This window comes from Pseudorasbora parva, chromosome 19, assembly GCF_024679245.1.
Source record: "Pseudorasbora parva isolate DD20220531a chromosome 19, ASM2467924v1, whole genome shotgun sequence".
Taxonomy (NCBI): domain Eukaryota; kingdom Metazoa; phylum Chordata; class Actinopteri; order Cypriniformes; family Gobionidae; genus Pseudorasbora; species Pseudorasbora parva.
The window spans coordinates 12,327,534-12,347,633 of record NC_090190.1 but is presented as its reverse complement, the minus strand read 5'-3'; the positions used below and the strand labels follow the sequence as shown (position 1 = coordinate 12,347,633).

Here is a 20,100-nt window from a genome sequence, read left to right as displayed (position 1 = left end):
GCTCATTGCGATTCGGGATCCGACTCGGACATGTATGGGCCAGGGCTTGTAAAGATCAACGTTCCAGGGCTATGTGTTTTACGGGCTACTAAAAGAGAAGTCCGCCCAGCTGACGGGCTATCTTAAATAGTGAAATAACATTCCTTTCTTGATGTGCATTTTTCACTCACTTGACTAGATATTTGAAGGAGAAATATAATCATGGGAGTTTTGATCATGCTGTCTGGGACGTACTTGGTACTATACTCACGGGGAAGCTGAAGCTCATTAAATATGCAAATCTTATCCAATCCTAGCCGTTTACTTCCAAGTCTCCAATGCGGCACGCCCATAAAATCCGAGCATGCAGGAGACAGCCTAAAAACCAGGGTAGAAAATAACCTATTACTTATTTATTATGATGTTTTTGAACGTAAAAACATGCAATTGTCAAAAGTTGACCTCAGACAACCGTATATATATATATATATATATATATATATATATATATATATATATATATATATATATATATATATATATATATTTTTTTTTTTTTTTTTTTTTTAAGCCAGTTCATGACACCTTTAAAAGCTTTTATGGCTCATGATATAGAATATGGAGCTCACAAACAAGGAGTAAAAAACTTGTATCAGACTATTCAGAAGGTTTGGTGTAGATGTTATTGTTATTTATATGACCAAAGGTAAGATTCTGATAGCTTGTAATGTAAATCAATGAAATATTTATTGCAGACTACTTAAAATGCTTATATAGAATATCAGTTGTCACTATATCTCACAATAAGATTTAAATGCTTATAGTTTTAAATCTAAGCTCTGTCATTGTGAGTGGCAAAACATAATGCAATGCAACATATTGATTATTATTGAGATACAAATAAACATTCCTATATTCCATGTTTGGTGCATCAGTCTAGTAAGTGTTCATCTTGAAATAGTACTAACAATAGAAAACACATTCTTGGGTTTACTTTATAGAAATCAGCAAAGATTTCACAACAAAAACACCACAGCCTAAAAGAGGACTAAAATGCATTTTACTTGCTAAAAAAAGAATTAACTATCAATCCGAGAGCAGAAAGGCAGGTTCATCGAAATTTTGATCATGTTGATAATTTAGAGGCCTTACAATTTTGTATATTAAATATGTTATGCTTTATATGGGTTGAAGTAAAATTGCAACTGCATTGCACTGGATACAAATCAACATAATGAGAAATGGTCCAATTGAACTTCAAGCTCTAACTAATTATCACTAAATCAGAAGTACACTTCACTTCTGCTTCAGGAACTATGGATCCTGAAGATACATCAGTTTTACCGCTCTAATGACTTAGACCCATTGATTTGAGCACTGTTGGAATGGCAAGGTTCCTCAGCCAGCCTCATTTCCATGTGCATTTTCTTTTGGGAGCATTTACCATCCATCTGAAGAGCCCCTCGGAGCCTCAAAGAAGAGAGAAATCTCCATAGGGAGTTTATAGTCTGTAGCTCCTGGGTTTCTCTCTGTTATTCCCGCCGTGTGTTGCTGAATGTGGTATGATAAGTGAAAGATGAGTTACCTTTGATCTGTTGGGTTAATCTATTATTCAGATATTGTCGCTGGCTTGCTCTATCTGGCTCTGTGACTAAGAGGGGCAAGATTTCTCCCTGACTCGGCATGTTCTCATGGATTTTCCAATCACTAATTAAGGCTACATTTTCTGAAGATCACATTAGGCATACAAAGATTAGCATGAATCGTTCTCTATCAAACATGTTGATTAAATTGTCTGGTTAATAGCATGATAATGGCACTCTTCATTTCTAATCTGGGAATTATTTCTTTTAGCTGCTTCAGAACTAATGTGCAGCTTCAAATTCATGGTATGCAAAAGCCCCAGATAACTGAATGTATGTTCCACGACAAAGCGTACAGCTCTACGCCACATGGAATGCTGAGAATGAAAGGGATGTGAAATGCTAATGTGAAACAGCATGCCATGCTGAGGTTTACACTACACTGTCATCTGATAAATATCCGCTGGAGAATTCCCGGCTTTGTCTGTGCCTGCCTGGCTGCTCGTGTCACACCAGTAACTGAATACCTCATATATCAGTTGTAGTAAGCAGTGATTCCCAACCATCAATTTTGCTTTAACTATGACTATAAAATAAATACAGATGTAAAACACGCTTGCACGCATGCACACGTACGCGCGCGCACACACACACTATATACACTTAAGGAATGTTTCATACTGATATTCAATGATTTCTGAAGGATCATGTGACACTGTAGTAAAGTTTGCGGAGGATTCAGCAGTACTGTTTGTCTAGCTATCACCAGACCAAGCTCGATCTTTTAAGACTGAACATTGGTCTGGGGAGTCTGCTCTGTATTTTTTACTGCACAAGAGGTGTGATCAGGAAGCATAATTCAAATGACTCTGTATGCAATTGGATAGTCCTTCAACCAATCAGACCACAAGAGGCGTGATCAACGGGAATCGAGCACAAAGCACCATGACACATGCGCGAGAATATGACGTAGAGCTGGCTTTCAGGCATCCAGGAAATGCAGAATTTAGCACCATTTTGTGCACTATGCCAAGACCTAAAGAACAATCAATGTAGAATTCAACAGCTTAGATACGGCGCGTCTTCCTCTGAAAACAAAGTTCCTTGTTTCCACCGGCTCTGCATTATATTCTCGCGCATGCGTCGTGGTGCTTTGTAAGTTCACATCAGATGCCCGCATGGAAGACAAGAATAAAGTAGTTTTTTTTTTTTTTTTTGCGCACAAAATTTTTTCTCATCCCTTCATAAAATGATTTGAACCACTGTAGGGAGATGGACTTTTTAACAACGTCTTTGGTACCTTTTATGGGTCTTGAGAGAGGAAATGTTATTGCTGCCAATGGACTTCAACAAAAATATCTTAATTTGTGTTCCGAAGATGAACGGAGGTCTTACGGTTGTCGAACAACATGAATGTGTCATTAATGACAGATTTTTTTTTTTTTTTAGGTGAACTAACCCTTTAAACTCACCAATAGCATGCCAGGTGGATAAGCCAGTCTGTGATTGTTTCCTGCAAAAGTGTGACAGACGCAGGAGGAATGTATAGGTTTTCAGACTGAGCTGCAGGACGAAATCAAATCGCCGGCAGATCAGGTTGGGTTTACCCAGTTTAAGTTACTTTAACATTCAAGGAATTAATTATACTTTATTATAATAGAAATCCGTTACTGCAAATCAAATAAAATCAATTAACTTTATTGTCACACATACACACAAGTGCTACAGTGGTGAAATTCCTTGGTGCAGTTCAGTGCAAGTCATGACGAGACATATGACAATTACAGCACAGTATACATTTAAAGGGTTAGTTCACCCAAAATGGAAATTCTGTCAATAATTACTCACCCTAATGTCGTTCGACACCATACATATCCATACATATTCGGAACACAAATGAAGATATTTTTGTTGAAATCTGATGGCTCAGAAAGGCCTTCATTGACACCATTGACATCTCACTACGGTTGCTCTACAATTATTCGAATGGTTATGAATCAGCGTATTGATTCATGATTCGGATCACTAAAGTCACGTGATTTCAGCAGTTTAACACACGATCCGAATCATGAATCAATACACTGATTCATAACAGTTCGAAACTTTGTTTTGAAATCGGCCCATCACTATATAAGTCGTTTGCGCACAAAAACTATTCTCGCCGCTTTATAAAATGATTGTAGAGCCACTGTAGTGAGATGTGCTTTGTAACGACGTCTTTAGTGCCTTTATGGGTCTTGAGAGAGGAAATGGCATTAGTGTCAATGAAGGCCTTTCTGAGCCATCGGATTTCAACAAACATATCTTCATTTGTTCTTACAGGTGTCGAACGACATTAGGGTAAGTAACTAATGACCGAATTTTCATTTCTGGGTGAACTAACCCTTTAAACACTATACAATAAATAAAAAGAAAAGAAAAGAAAAAGAGCTTTTTAAAACCTATATATATGTATATAAACAACCCCCCCCCCAAAAAAACATATAAAGACATTAAACAGATGATTCTGCAACAGTTCTCTTCTCCCTCACACTTCTAAACAAAAGTAGGCCTACATCCCTCTTTCTTATTTTTGTCCTGTCAAATGACAGTCAAAAATTCAGTTATAAAATTCTATATTTGTCGGACTGCTGGGAAACATCTGCATGTGTAGACCACCCTATATATCAAGAATATAAACTTATACAAATATATTACAAACATAAACAGATGTCATAATACGGTGTCAAGATAGCTATAAACACACAACTAAATCCGCACAATAATTATAATTAAACTCTTAAGCTGTTTTTATATGATTTAAATAAAAGTTGTTTATAGGTGGACCAAGCGTTTATACTAAAGATCAGATGAGAGAGTGTTTTGGCTGTAGATGTAAGAATATTGCTCTAGATAAATCTCTTAGCACTCTTTATTTGTTGAGTTCATTTAAGTGTAAAATAAACTTAGAGACGAGTGTGCAATAGCAAACACCCACACATGCATTTGTTCTCATGTCTAAATGCTTATGTTGAGCAAGTACAGAGATTATCCACACAGATGTTCTCTCCAGTCCAGCACATATTGAAGCTTGTATGCACAGAGGTCAGATTTAGTGATGCATTATCCACTATCACAACAAGGCAATCTCGCATTCAATAAATTATTATTACAGTGGAAACTCATAAGGAGCTGAGAGAGAGAGAGAGAGAGAGAGAGAGAGAGAGAGAGAGAGAGAGAGAGAGAGAGAGAGAGAGAGAGAGAGAGAGAGAGAGAGAGAGAAAGAGAGAGAGAGAGAGAGAGAGAGAGAGAGAGAGAGAGAGAGAGAGAGAGAGAGAGAGAGAGAGAGAGAGAGAGAGGGGGCTGATAAGGGAACATTTTCCCTGTCAAGTTTGTACAACAGATGAATCTAATTTAGAGAGACTTGTGTGGGCAGTTTCTGTTTGCTGAAAGCTCAAGCTGAACGTCTTCTAATATAAAGTTCTTTCAACATACAACAATAGAAAAAAAGAGTTTTTAATTCTCAAAAAAAGAGAAGTCAATCAATCACTGATTTAATGGTATTATTATTATTAGTAGTAGTAATATTAGCATTAGTAATAGTATTAGTATTATGTGTAATAACTGATGTTTGCTAAGCAAGCGTTGTTTGTCAAATTATGAGAAATAGTCCCCCCCCATATTTTTGGTTACCCCCCCCCCCCAAAAAAATAAAAATAAAAACATAAACCCAAGTATTGAATAAATGAATACAAATTCACATTAAAAGAAATATTTTATTTTGGTCTCAGACATGAAAGTATTAATATTTAAATACTTAGGGAAAAAAGTTATGTGCATGGTGCAACTCCTCAAAAACTGATATTTATGAATTAATGGTTCATAAAAAAACTTAAAAAGTATATTTAAAAGCTAAAATACGCATTATATATAAGGCAGGCAAATATACAGTGTGTTATAATGTTATAATTCAAAACCATTGGAAATCAGCATGAATACAAAGAGTACTTTTTTTTTTTTAATATTATCTCTTTGCTGTAACACTTTTATTTCTCATTGACCCATCACTCACATTTCACAATATATATATTTTAAATGCTACCTTTAGAAAATCACTTATTTCATAGGCTTGCATGACACTATATATTTTTCTTTGACCAGTAGAGGGCAGACGTCTTGCTGAAATCAATTTAGAATTAGAAACAGCTCTTTTCCATTTCCCATAGTCTGCACACATTTTTCCTCAGACAACCCAAACTCTATTCAACTTCAAGACAGCTCTGCTGTGACAATACAGCAGAAAAAAGGTATGGGAATCAACACGTCCTTCCATCATAGTGAATACAACTTGACAAGATGCCTACCGAGCGTGACTGTGCTTGCAGGCGGAGAGCGGACTGGCATAAAGTGCGTGGCTGATATAAAGATGAACATCTGACATGCCAGGGGAAGGAGGAGTGCTGTGCACACTGTGTTGTGGATTTGACAGGTAGATATGAGCAGTGTTTGGGTGTGGTGCGAAAACAGGTACAGACAACTCAGTCTGTCGTTTTTCAGAAAAGGTGTAATGTTAAAATGCTACCGCAACTCTCATTTTCATATTGAATAAGGCTGCATGTTTTTGTTTGCCAGGCGATGTATGATTGTGATCTAGCATGTGAATGTGGGTTGAAGAAGCAGTGGCTGATCATTAGGGCACTAACTGTAAACAGCAGCAGGCCCACAGGGAAAGGCCTAAACGTGCCCTCCTCACAGAAGATCAATAGCTCATCCACAGAGAGCGGCCTTACCACTCACTCATGCACACATACAAATATAAGCTCTTATCCTCAGCAACAGTCTTTAGCCCTGTCCCAAATGGCACACTTTATATGCACTTAAGGTCTTGAACTTTCATTGGCCACCACACGTCTGTTAAAGGGTTAGTTCACCCAAAAATAAAAATTAGCCCATATTTACTCCCCCTCAAGCCAGCCTAGGTGTGTATGACTTTCTTCTTATTTTTTTTGATAGCACTGTTTTCTTTATATTTAGTCTGAGAGTGTATCCAAGTGTACACACACTTGATGATTCGGATTGTGTGTCAAACGGCTGAAATCACCTGACATTGGCGATTTGAATCATGAATCAATTCGCTGATTCATAACCGTTCAAATCTTTATTTGAGGATTGAACACAAACAAGGAAGAGAAGACAATGCTTTAATTATGTTTTTATTCCCTTTCTGGACATGGACAGTATAATGTGCAACTGTGCATACATTTGCTTACAATCTCTGACTAAATATAAAATATCTTAAACTGTGTTCCGAAGATGAATGGAGGTCTTACGGGTGTGGAACGACATTAGGCAATAATGACAAATTTAATTTTGGGTGGACTAACCCAAGCTTTTTTTCTTACAAAAACAGAAGACCTTTATTAACCCCTTGGAGTCGTATGGATTACTTTTATGATGGATGAATGTGCTTTTTGGGCTTCAAAATCTCAGTTACTATTCACTCCCATTATAAAGCTTGGAAGAGACAGGATATTTGTACATAACTCTGATTGTGTTTGGCCGAAAGAAGACAGTATACTTCAATTTCTGCATCTCATGGGCAGTCGTGTCCGCACGGCTTTCAAAGTATACTCAACTATCCTGGAAATCTAGACGCACTCTAGCGGCAGCAAATCTAATCTGCCACGAGTGTCGTCTAGCAACTCTCAAAACACTTCTGAGGTGGAAAAACCAAACTCTGGTCAGGCCAATCACATCGTGTATAGAGTCGGTGGACGGGGCTTAAAATAATGACGGCAGAGTTGCGTGCTACTTGAAAACAAATAAGCTGGCAAACGGCGGTGGTCTTTCGAATCGGCTTTGGCTGCGTCTCTGAAAGCCTTGGATTTAAGCTTTTCTCTGAGAAAAGAACAAAGAACGGCACTGAAGTCATTCTTAAGAAGGGAAGATGTGTTTTGAGTTTTGCGGATTTACATGCGCAGTAAATAGAAATGTATACTCTATCAGACATTCGGAGGGCAGCACTGTGTTGTGTCGTCAAAAGGACATACGCTTGGCAGAATCAGGCTCAGAAGAAACAACCGCGCATAAACTTTGCATAAATGTTAGTCAAGTTCGCCTTCTATTGTAGTGTTTTCTTTCTGATTCAAGAATGTTGTTTTTGAATCGCTCTTTCCATACTCTCTTCGACGACTGCACACCGTGCCTATTGCCACCTAGTGGACTCTTCTATTTAACTTGCTCATGCGCTGTTGTATGCGCAACGTCCGCACAGTCTTAAAAATGTGGCTGCACACCAGGACAGGGTGTGCGGACGTGCGCAGACTGGGACGAACAAAGTATACTTTGGGCTTCAGGGTTCCTTTTAGGACAGGGCCTTTAAGTATTTTACCATTAGTTTCCTGCCGCTTTAATGACAGTATTCAGTGTCATTTTGTGATAATGCACCATTTTTCTCGTTCATTTCTGTGCTCCACTGAAGACAATTATCAGTAAATAACCACACAAGTTTCAGTCTGTACCTTTCACAAACTTATTTTTGTACTTTTGCAATATACTGCTTTTTTGTCATTTTGGGAATTGATAAGCCCAGTTCACTTTCATTATACTGAAAAGAGCAGTCATCATATTCTTCAGAAAATTACCTTTTGTGTTTCACAGAAGAAAGAAAATCATATTGGTTTGTTACATATGATATGTCTGAATTATCTCTCACACTCTTTTTTGATAATGAGCACTGCGGTTATTCCTAAAGATCTGATTGTCTTAACAATGTTCCCAAGTGTTGTATTTATAGGTTTTGAACATGCAAAACTTCTTGACCAAATGCTGTACGCTGAAACTCTTAAATAATAGTGTTGATATGCTGATGTATTTCAGGGTGGAGGATGGGTATGTTATAGTCTCCATAGAAACGCAGGCGCAAACTCTTCTGGAAAGTCCCTTCCCAAACACTGACCACAATGTGCCTGTGTATGTGAGTGCATGCGTTTAACATTTAGTCTAATTCTATTCACCTTCGTAATGGGGTTTAAATTGCAAGAGTACATTTTCAAAGAAAATATTATAGACTACCATTGTTACTTAAACGAGCATACTTACAGGTATGTCATAGCAAAATTAACAACAATTAACAATTTTCTGGATGAAACAGAATGTTCTAATTAAGAAGAACAGATAATTAGTTTAATTTGACTATTTACACAGGCTCGGCCATACCAAACATAGAGTGTATAAAAGATGGATGACTGCTTCATTCTCTGGTAGAGAAGCCGCCAATGTCCCAATATGGCGCTGACATCTTGGAGTCTGCGCGGTATCAAGGCCCCGCCCACACTCCCACAGAGTCCGTTAGTTCACTTTACTGCATAAAAATTCATTATTTTGGTGTGAAATAGTTATGGAGATGTAGAAACTAAGTTGAAGCTCCAATCTGCTAATGGAAATTTTGAAAAAAGTTGGTTCTGCAGTGACTACTTCACTCTTCACAAACTGTCAATCATGACGTCAGACCCCCGTTTTTATAGCATCAAATAACTAACTAAAACCAAACTAAAAAACTTTCAAAGTTTAATTTGATTTTTTATTTTGTCTCACGCTCCATCCGATTACATGGAGAGGGCGGGGTTTATGAGCTATACTGCATCCCACAACTTGGGGTGATCGAAATGGTTTGGCTTCATTTTTCAGGAATTGTGTGACACTTGATTTCAACATGAATGTGCAAGGCTTCCAGTGTCAGCTGCTTCCAGATATTTTTGCAGTTATTTAGTCTCTTGATGTTGTAAATTGACAAAATAGTGTTATTATTTACTGCACTTTAATTATTTACCTATTGCTGCTAATGAATCGGAAGTCTTGCGCATTCACAGGAAATGGTTTACTTCTGCATTTTAATTAAGTGGATAATATGCCCCCCCAAACCAGCTTAGCGGAAACTCCACCCCACTGCCGCTTCTATTTCATTGGTCATGTCAATCACAGTGATAATTGTCTATATAATGCTAAAGCTAACCCTAACCTTAAAGTCACCATGAAATCAAAATGGTCAGTTCTTGTTATTATATTTATTTTATGGAATATTGCAGTATTTATTTTAAATGATTTATCCATGCATTTCTTTTTTTATTGATGTACCCTTGTAAACTTTCCCTCCCACTTGAAGTGACTTTTCTTCTCTGATTATGCGTTTACCAGTGATCCAACGATCCAATCAATTCCTGATGGACAAAATGAAGTCCTGCCCTCATTTTTTCCCCTTGTTCGGGAAGCCGTTTCACTCGGATATCACAATAGGGAAGAAAAGCAATATCGCAACTTCCATTTCATGCTTACTTTAATGTTAATAGGCTATAACTTTGCACATTATGAAAGATTGCCTATTACTACTGTTTGTTGTGATCAGGTCCATTCATGATATTCCTGAAGGCTGAATTGAGTCCGTGAAGTCTGAATTTTTTTTGGTTGATGAAATTGGCAACAGGTTCGGGCCATTGACTGTAAAAAATATGGATGTATGTCCGTGACGTCACCCATAGGATTCCGATAAGCCGTTCTGAAGTGTAAAGTAGAGATGAGCTGGCTGTTGTCGTATCCTGCCAGCGTGTCTTCGCACGTCTAGCCCGGATAACAGAAAATTGTCAAAGAGGCGCGATGTGGGCGGAGCTGAGGTGACGCAATGACGGCGGATAAATGGCTATTCACCTGTAACTCAATGTAACCACGCCCTTAATGATGCAGAATTTTAAGGCTTTATATAATGTAAACGAATGAGTTATAAAAAAATGCACCCCCCTCAGAGTTGTCATGAAGGGCAAAATTAGCCGCATAAACCAAAACCACAATTTGTACCAGGCTGTAGATTTCTTTTTTCCTGCTGTAATCGGGAATTTTACTATATGGTGTTCAATGAGATTCTGCTCCCTTCTGGAGCCCTAGTGGCCAGTCGATGAATTGCAGTTTAAAATAATTCCGTATTAGCTTGAGAGACCGAGGGAGTCCACTACTTCAGGCTGAACTGGGGGGAAAAAATTATGCGGATAATTCAGTTATTTATATGCTATAATAATACAGGGCCACAGATAACTATAGATGTTTCTGCCATGGAATAAAACAATTAAAAAGATGATTGCAACTTTTTTTTTTCTTACAATTTTGAGTTTATAAATTGCATTTCTAACTTTATAACTTTGAATTCTGATTTTATAATGTGCGACTTTAGATATATCATGCTAGCCTAGAAATCTAGACGCACCCTAGCGGCAGCAATTTTAATCTGGCCGCAAGTGTCGTCTAGGAACTCTCAATACCATTCTGAGCTGTGTTCCCCTCACTCTGGACGGGCCAACCACATCGTGTATAGAGTCGGCGGGCGGGGCCATAATGACGACGGCCGAGTTGCGTTTGCGTGCTTCTAGTAAACACAGAAACTGGCGAACCGCGGCGGTCTTTCGAATCAGCTTTGACTGCGATTCTGGAAGACTTGGAGTTAAGCTTTTCTCTGAGAAAAGAACAAAGAACGGCACTGAAGTCATTCTTAAAAAGGGAAGATGTGTTCAGAGTTTAAGCGACCGGATACGGCGAATGTTTAATCTATCAACAAGCTCCGTTTCAGCTTCGTTGCTCTGGTTGGTTGTAGCGCTATCCTATCTCGTGCAGAGGGAGTTTGAAAGACAACCGTTTATCCCGCCCCTCGGATTGACCCCTGTCAATGGTGAGTTTCCAGACCAAACATCTTGATGTGGGTCTGGCTTGTCAGGCTAATATCATGCAATTCTGAGCAAATTTTTATTGTGGCAGAAACAAGCTTCCACAAATGTGCTTTTTTTCTTCTTCTAGGTGTTATGTTGCTTTCAGAAAAAAAAATATAATCAAGAAATTAATAGTGAGCAACTTAAATTTCAGAAAACAACAACAACATTTTGTTCTAATAACTATCGCTGGAAAAGTTCCAAAAGAAGCCACATTGTATAGCTTTGCACAATGCACAGGCTAAAATCCGGTCTGGATCACTTTAGCTGAGCGGAGCAGAGTGACAGAGATTTATGGCTCTTAGCGTTCTATAATCACTCTACTTCAGCTTCACTCCGTTTCAATTTCCCAATCCCTGTTCTGAGCGAATTGAAAATGTGGTGCAACTTCCCAGCGTTGTATAGCGGAATGCTGCCCTGTCATTTAGATTAGAGAAACCAAATTACATGTAGCCTAATATTACACTAAATACGTTTTTATTCTAAAATACGATTTGTTTATGGAGCCAGAAACGTCATTATGTTTTTCTATACTTTTTAATGGAAACACCCACCCCTTCTTTTTAACTGGGCCGGCCAACTGCTCCATATTTGGATTACACATTCACACACACTCTTACGCACGCCTCCACACACTCACTCCCTCCGTCAAACACACACACACACTCACTCACTAGAGGTGGGGGCACGGAGCGATAGAGCTATTAGCTCGGGCTGCAGCAGACATCATTGTACGAGCGGAGGGGAGACGATTCCACCGGTAGTGCGCGAGAACGCAAGGAACCCTGGCAACACGGAGAGCCTCGCGCTTCCCTGCCCGTTATACCGTACAGTAAGTCCGTGCATTTTTTTAACCAGCACAAACTGTCTTTTGGGTTTGCTTGTGGTCTTGGAAAAATGGCTGGGAACTAAAAGACGCAGGAGGAACAGCTAGAGTGACGTTTATTTAAACCCTTGTAAATATTTACTGTGACATTAGCACTAATTACTATGTCATCCTGTCTGCTTTCGACCGGGAGATATGTACGAGATGCTGTTTGTCATCTCGATTAAAAAATTATGTAACTACTTTGAAGTAGCGTACGGGAAGCGGGGCGGTTACTTGCGAGCTGTAAGCCCGAGAGGAGAGCGCTCTCGCCGGGGTTGGAGTAACTGCGCCACCCCGCCTCCTTTCATCGCTCCAGATAGACTTATAAACATCAATTCACCGGTGGATTAATGAGCAGTCAGCTGTACTTTTTAAAGACTCTGTCACTCGCCGTATCCGCGCGCACTTCTGCTGAGTCAACACTGTTGCAAGAAGGCTTTTGATGTGAAAACACAATCGCGGAAGTTTTAGTAAGTCGCACTAGAGTTGCGATTTCAACCCCTTGCACCGTTTAATCTACAGCGACGCGATGTATGCAAGTGTCTTTTTAATTGATAATAGCGTGCTGATAGTAGGCTACAACAAATGTATCTCCGTTTCACTGTCACTGTGTTTTAATATAGTGAGCGTCGTTTTTGGGCATCATAAGATATGCTTCCTAAAACGCAGTGGGATATGTTTGGCGCGTTTTGAATGGACTCCAATACTGCTGTCTAGGTAGGCAGCCTTACTAGGTTTGGAGACGCAGCCATTGAGTGTATCCCGTCGTGATGTCACTCGGTTCATCCCAACTGGTTATATAATGAGCTGTTGCTGTGTATATTTCATGTATTGGCAGGGCTGATGGGGTGCTCTGCATTGTGACCGACATGCATTGCCTAGTTTTGTTGCTTTATTAAATAAACGGTGCAATTTAGCGCTAATTATGTAAACAGTTGGTTAAGATAGCCTTTCGTTAGGGCCAGTATCATGATGTCACACACAATACTGTACTGCATGTTCTGTTTATTAATATAGTATGCGACGTGTAGTCTTGAGATTGTACAGTTTACAAGCAGTTGTACCAAACTATATTGTGCAAATAGCCTTAATCATTTTGAATGGAGGTTACTTTGCAACCGTTTATGGCACGTTGTCATATGACAGTTACCTTGACCTTACTGTAAACCAGGATACTATTATATGCTACACTATACTATGTAACACATTGTATTGACTTTTGAGATGAGCTGATTGTGGATAGGACTATGGCTTATGGTTATGTATACTACTATTCTTTATTGTAGTGGAATTTGCCATTTTTTATTGATTTTAGTTTTTAGTTTATAAATATAATTTAGATATTTGTGCACATGTTTACACAGTATTTAATGCACATACTACTATACAATACTATACTATACAAATTATGTAGTGTTTTCTTTTAAATTGACTTCATGGAGCACAGGTTTATGGCATGTGGGACAGTTGCTTATGTATTATATTACTATACTTTATAGTGTTGTACTGTGTATGCTTAAATATAGGCTACTGGAATGTATGTCATTTTATTTCATGTTTAATTTTCTAAATTAAACTAAATTTCTAGATGTTTGTTCACAGGTATGCAAAGCAGTTAATGCACATACTATACTATACTATACTATACTATATTATAACATGCAAGGTATTGTATAGTTTTCACTTTTAAATAGACTTTATTGTGCATAGGTTTATGGCTAATATGACAAATGCAGCATATTCTATTCTATTCTATTCTATTCTATTCTATTCTATTCTATTCTATTCTATTCTATTCTATTCTATTCTATTCTATGTATATAGATTTAGTTGTGTGCAGATTTATAGCTTATAGGACATTTTCAGCTAATGTGAAGCAAAAAAATTCCATCTGGAAACATTGTTACTCCCAAAGGGCTGTTTAAATAGAAAACATCTCCCTTTGATTTCAGTTTTTGAAGATATTTAATTCCCTTTTAGAATTTGCATGCCATAAACAGGCAAAGAAAGAAGACAGCCGTAGTGCGAAATGAAATTTATAGAGCGAAATATTCTCCCGTTGAATGTTGAAAGACCAGCATGTTCAAATAAATAAGGCAGATTTTTTTGCATGGGTCGCCAGGCTACAGTTTCTCCGTGTTCTGCAGAGTACTGCCACCACGTTTGCTTTTCATGCTTATTATTAGTGTACATTTCCAAGGCTCTTGGATGATTAAGAAACCCTAGCGCTTTTAATGAAAATCCTATTGTTTCAGAGAGCGAGTGGATTAGTGTTTCCCCTTTTTTGTGTGGTTGTAAAACATTTCAAATGGTATGGGCTGCCCTTTGCAACCTGGGGACTTAGCTGTCTGCTCTGATTATGCAGTGAATGCTTTTTTTCAGAGGGATTTGTGCGGTGGTGAATTGCTCAGTGCTATAACTCAGTAAGCAAATCTGTTTGACGGCCCCAGTACCACTTACTTTTAAATGCTAATGAACAGTAATTAAGACGCCGAGTATGGCCTTATCACAAGTGCACTATGCGTCTGCTCATTTGTTCTGTTTTACACACACCTGCCACTTATGAAGTGCCCATTCTTGCCTCTCCTTGGTAGCTGGCTGCGCTGTTCAAACTACCACGGCGAGTTGAGTTTGATGAACCCAAATGAGCTTGTGACAGATGCAGGCAAGGCTAATATGACACGCTTGAGTGCCAGGGAAACAGAAGGACACACCTCCACCTGCAGACACTGCTTGCATAATTCTGCTGTGATTGACAGGGCCAGTATCAGCCAATGGGTGAGTAGGGCCAGATGGACAAGAAATTTGTTTACACATCAGAGGGGTGGAGCCTAAGTCAACCTTGTTTCACCCTTTGCTGGAAAATAAGTCTCAGGTTAGACCTATCCAGGCAAGCTCTTAAAGTACACTCCCTCGCAGGTATGCATGAACTTGAGACTTGGGCCGCATTGTACTGCAGCATAAAAGGCAAATTAATGTCTTTCTCTGAGCTCTAACCTTCTTGCCTATGGCTGCATTTCTGTGATTTGAAATCTGAGGGAGGACAGTGCATGGTCTCTGTGTCCATGGAGTCTTTGTTTACACCTGGTATTGAAATATGCCTTGGTTCTTTGATCACAGAATGATTGCAGATTGGCCATCTGTTGCGGTTCACACCTGGTAGCATGTTCCATAAATACTTTTTAGTTTTAATCTCGGCACACACACACATGATGTTTGTGTAGAATTCTTTGCATTATTTTAATGGAATAGTCCACCCATTCAGATTATCTTTCTTTCAGAACACAAAAGATGATATTTAAAGAATGTTTCAGCTGTTTATACAATGAAAGTCATTGGTGTCCAAAAGTTTCAAGCTGCAAATAGGAGTCCAGTTGTTGAAGTTTAAGTCTTTGTATTTTGTACATTTTTAACCTATGGTCATTGGACATGCATGCCTACCTAGTACCTACATTTTTGCAGAAATACATGCAGTTCGCTAGCCTAGAAATCTAGACGCACCCTAGCGGCAGCAAATTTAATTTGCCCGCAAGTGTCGTCTAGGAACTCTCAATACCCTTCTGAGCTGTGTTCCTCAAAATCTGGACGGCCCAATCACATCATGTATAGAGTCGGCGGGCGGGGCCATAATGACGACGGCCGAGTTGCGTTTGCGTGCTTCTAGTAAACACAGAAACTGGCGAACGGCGGCGGTCTTTCGAATTAGCTCTGACCGCGACTCGAAGACTTGGAGTTAAGCTTTCCTCTGAGAAAAGAACAAAGAACGGCACTGAAGTCATTCTTAAAAAGGGAAGATGTGTTCGTAGTTTAGCCGACCGATACGGCGAATGTTTAATCAGTCAGCGAGCTCTGTTTCACCTTCGTTGCTCTGGTTGGTTGTAGCGCTATCCTATCGCGTGCAGAGGGAGTTTGAAAGACAACCGTTTATCCCGCCCCTCAGATTGAGCCCTGTCTATGGTGAGTTTCCAGACCAAACATCTTGATGTGGGTCTGGTTTGTCAGGCTAGCAGTTCGCTGCAGTTTCACTGAAGTAAATACCATCAACTTGTTATTCTTTCACACAAATCATGATTATCGATTAATAAAGCCTTATTTTCACACAGTTCCTTGCACAATGCTATGTTATTATGACATCAAAACACCTTTACCGTAGTGTCTGATTTGTAAACGAATTCATTTTGATATTTTCATCACATTGCATCACATAAAAATAAAGGTTCTTAAATAGTTATTTGGCAGGGTGTATAGTTCCATGAAGAACCTTTAATATCTAAAGAAGCTTTTCATTGCGCAAAAGGTTCTTTGTAGTGCAAAAAGGTTCTTTAGACTATAAAATGGTTAGCAAAAAATTGTGACTTATGAAACTTTTGTTGTTGATTGGATGGAGGGAGATACTAAATGTGAGCTTGTGGTCATTTGTAAAAGAGGGACAGCGTTTATGCAGACGGAATGATTGGGAAATTCATAATTTTGCCCCAAATTCCATTCATGACATTTTGATTAAAGATTATGAGGTCAAAAATAATTAAAGGGGCGGTTGCGAATTCACTTTTCTAACTTTAGTTAGTGTGTAATGTTGCTGCTTGAGCATAAACAGTATCTGAAAATGTACAGCTCTGAAAATTCGATGCAAACGGAGATATTGTCTTTTAAAGTTATGGCAGTTTATTGCCTACAAAAACGGCCGGGCTGGACTACAACAAGCTTCTTCCCGGGTTGGTGTCATCATAAACCCTTGCTAGTCACCACAGATGTGGCTTCTGCCCATAATGGTAAGGGGCGTGGCGTTTCCGGACAACCTTTGCTTGGCACTTCAGCCAATAAAAATCCATGATACTACATTTAGCCATCTAACCAATCTAAGACCATTGCGTTTTTCGGAGGGATGGGCTTCATAGAAGCAGGAAGCAAACGAGCCGTTCAAAGGACAGTGCAGACAGCGGTGTGGAATAAAGGTATAATATAAGAAAAATATGGCGTAAAAAAAAAAAAAAGTATTAAGACATGTTATACTGTGCCCCATAAACACAACCAAGCCTGGAAAAAAAATCACAGAACCACCTCTTTAAAAATGATGCATTGAGGAATTGTACACAATAAGACATGCATTAAGAAATATCCTTTGATATAGCACAGTGGTTGATTGACAGGTGGGTAGGCGGTCCTTCACTGCTTCCCTGACGCCTCAGAACGGATTAGAGTTTACACTACAAATGCGATGTAGTCACATGCGTTTTTGACTGCCTCTGGATGTGATGTGAGAGATTCGAACACAAAACATTTGTGACCCCATTTACACCTGTATTTATCTCTGTCCACTTGTGATTAGATGCTAGAACCCCATCTGAACGGAGTGTGCAGGAGTTCAACGTCCTTTCACAGTGTCAAAGTCTCACAGCAGGGAAAGAGTATGAGGTGAGGAGAAGGAGGCAAGGAATGGGAGGGGAATGGGATCGATTGAGCAATTCTGTTTCCAAACCTTTATAGCCCTTTTCTTTCATCTCTCAGCTCTATTCATTTGCTCTCCCTCCATGGGCGCAGTTCACATCCCTAACCTGCTTTTGTACTGCAGCGCTCAAGAGCTTTTTTTGATATCGAGATGAAAAACATTCCTTTCTCCAATGACTGGATGTCAGCGTGCAGGCTGCTCGTCTTCCTCTAGACTCCCCGTGATGGCTTTATGTATAGCCTGAATGAAGCTTTTTATTTTTCATTTGAACAATGCGATGAACGTGCTTGAAACGGTTCATTGTTCAGTGGATGTGCTGAATTATTTTTATTATTTTGTATTTGCGTCCTCTTATTCTTTTTGTCAAAGTGTGGCGCTTCAGGATCATCAATAAATCTTTTCATCCATCTAGGAGCATAGTTAAAAATAAAGTACTTGCATGAATAAATCACACGCAAGCCTCCAGAATTTATATGCAGGCTCTACGGCTCTGAGAGTCACATACGTGTATGTGGTTTCTGGACAGCCAGGAGTCATTTTGAAATCTTTTAAATGCCCGTTTAATAGACTCATGTGGCTTTTACAAGTCAGGCATAGTGTAATTTTGAGTTAAAAGCACATTTAATGATCAAGCAAAGGGATACCTGGGTTGTTCAAAGTTGGTGGGAAGCAATGCTGCAGTAGATTCAAGTAAGGCTGCACCTGCACGATATTGGAGTGGAAAAAAAACTGACTTCAATATATATTTCCAAATGAAAAAACAAATGCAGAATGTTCACCTAATGATTTGAATAGCTCTATTTGGAAAGAATTAATCTAGAATGATTGGATTGATTGTGTTATAATTTTAAAAAGCTGAAATGCTACTATTAATACTATTAATACTTTTTACTATTTTTTTGGTTGATCGATTTGGGAGAATACGCTTTATAATATCCAAGAACCATAAGTTGAACACAGTTAAACAATTCTTTCCACTTTTCCACATTCTCACTGATTTTGACCCATTCACTATGACTAAAAATATGATTTTTTTATTTATTCAAATATTAAACAAAATATTGCAAGAATACTGTTGTGACTTTTTTGTTGTTGCATTTAACAAAAGTAATACAAATACATCAGCCCATACACAAAGCTAATATTTACAATCTAATTTCAGCATCACCATCAAATCACTATTTTTTACCATCTTTTCCTGGCAAACATATGCGCTGTGGTTTCAGAGTGAAGTGCGGCATTATGTTCACACGTGTTCAGCTCATGATACGGAGCGTCTCAGTGCAGCTCGATTCACAGTAAATGAATCAAGTCACTCTGAGACTCTGAAACTCCATAAATCGAAGCCGTTGCGGTTTGATAATTGCATTAAGCTACATTGCAATATTGATTTTTCAATATATCATGCAGCCCAAGATTGAAGTGAATGATTTTGCTGTTTCTAGTGCAGTATATCAATAATATTAATGTATTTTGTATGACAAGGTTCTGGTCAACAAATATAAAGCTTATGATTCATGCCTTGTGGGTGCTTTATGTAAATTTAATTCATATATCATGCATAATTAAATCAAAGGCTACGATGCAGGCATATTTAATGTTTATCCACCAAGCTTATCAGGTCATCTACTGTTTATTTGTGTGGTTTTGTCTACTTGAACTCTGTGACATTCTGCCTGCCTTGGAAGTAGCAGCTTTCCAGGTGAGCGTGAAGGCGGCATCAGCTGATCTGAGACGTTGTAGTGAAGATGGGCTCAGAAGGAATCGATAGATTACATTCTGAATGGCAGTGTGCAAATAGTGTACCGGCTCTGTGTCAGTGTGGGGATCGATGATCGATGATATCTGTTTGCTTGGTGCTTCCTCTGGGCATATCCAAACTGTAGAGCAACTATTGATGCCACTCTTTCGCCATGCAAAGCTTCACGCTTATGTGCAGCTGGTTTAGAACACAATGAAAATCCTCTTTAAGCTTGTCATGGAAAAGGCCTGTTTCTGAAAGCCTTAAAGGCCCACTGAAGTGCCTTGAAACACCCAGGGTTATTCAATGTGCTGATGCAATTTCCTCTGAAACAGGAAGATAATGCGGGACATTTCGAGCAGCTCCTCCACTTAATAAAATAGCCAATGGCGTTTCACAGCTCGGCCATGGCCGTTGAGCTCGGCAAAGCTGCATTTTACAGCTTATGACGGACACAGTGTAATAATAATTCCTCTTCATATTTAATAGTGTTATTTAGGTGTTACTAAAGCAAAACATAATCATGCTGAGAATGTGTAGTTTGCAAGGCACTGGTGTTGTCTCTTTTACTTGTCAGTTCTGTTTCTAATGTCGAGTCTGTCTAAACATCTCTCCTTCGTGTGTTCTCCATCGCTTTAAAATATAGCATTCTGTGCAGAATTCACATCGGTCAGTTTTTTTTTTTAATTGTCTCCGCCGACTCGCGCATATTATCGTGTCTAGTCCGAAGCAGACTGTGTCTGTGTAACACT

At 38.9% G+C, this 20,100-nt stretch overlaps 1 protein-coding gene across 2 annotated transcripts in view; it reads left to right on the top strand.

Moving 5' to 3' along the window:
- The first annotated feature begins 5,724 nt into the window (after positions 1-5,724).
- The window catches only part of atxn1a (ataxin 1a), a 130,972-nt gene continuing 116,596 nt past the window's right edge, over positions 5,725-20,100 (top strand). Inside the window, exons 1-2 of one of the 2 annotated variants that reach the window (XM_067426713.1) lie at positions 5,725-5,848; positions 5,927-6,030. The gene's annotated coding sequence lies outside the window, so the exon portion shown is untranslated. Of the gene's footprint in view, positions 5,849-5,926; positions 6,031-11,947; positions 12,123-20,100 lie in introns of those variants that run through there. The other variant, XM_067426712.1, reaches the window with a different exon arrangement.